General features: G+C 39.0%; 1 non-coding gene across 1 annotated transcript; it reads left to right on the top strand.

The window, feature by feature from the left end:
* The first annotated feature begins 227 nt into the window (after nt 1-227).
* LOC136201656 (small nucleolar RNA R71) lies at nt 228-334 on the top strand. The gene has a single exon (XR_010674002.1). It is a non-coding gene; the product is annotated as a small nucleolar RNA R71 (small nucleolar RNA).
* Nucleotides 335-823: the final 489 nt, after the last annotated feature.

Genomic DNA, 823 nt, shown 5'->3' with positions numbered 1-823 from the left:
CAACTATACCTTTAACTGATGGTGTGGTTGAGGATGATGGTTTTGCCCCCGGCATATGTCCACGTTCCGCGGGCCACATACTGTTGTTGATTGCCATTTCCTCCAAAAGTTCTCTCGCTTGGGCTGATGTTTTCTTCATAAATAGCCCTCCCGACATAGCATCTAATGAACTCCTAGTTGTAGGATTTAATCCATTGTAAAATGTTTGCATTAAAAGTTCAGCGGGTAATTGGTGGTGTGGGCATAAACGTTGAAGTTCTTTAAAACGTTCCCAAGTTTCATAAAGAGTCTCATTATCATTTTGAGAAAAAGATGTTAACTCCTTTATGACTCTTGTGGTTTTTGCTAAAGGAAAATATTTCGATAAAAATGCTTGGGCTAATTGTTCCCAAGTGGCAAAAGTTGCGGCTGGCATAGAAGTTAACCATTCTTTGGCTCTATCCTTCAAAGTGAAAGGAAACAGGCGAAGTTTGATTGCTTCTGCAGTCACATCTGGGATTTTAAAAGTGTCACAAATTTCAAGGAAATTTGTTAAATGGGTGTTAGGATTTTCGTTAGGTAACCCGTAAAATGTTACATTATTTTGCAACATATTAAGCAAAGCTGGCTTAATTTCAAATTGGTTTGCGGTGATTCTGGGTCTAACGATACTATTGGTCACACCGGCCACACCTGGCCTAGCGTAATCCATAAGTGTTGGTGGGTCTGCCATTTTTTCTGGGTCGGTATATATTTTTACTGGAGTCTTATTTTTGTTTTTCTTGTTTTTCTTGTTCTTCCTAATGGTTTTCTCAATTTCTGGGTCTATAGGGTCTGGTACAAT

The sequence above is a fragment of the Euphorbia lathyris genome, chromosome 7 (genome assembly GCF_963576675.1).
Source record: "Euphorbia lathyris chromosome 7, ddEupLath1.1, whole genome shotgun sequence".
NCBI lineage: Eukaryota > Viridiplantae > Streptophyta > Magnoliopsida > Malpighiales > Euphorbiaceae > Euphorbia > Euphorbia lathyris.
Note: the sequence above shows the minus strand (reverse complement) of the source record. Positions and strands in the feature narration are given on the sequence as shown.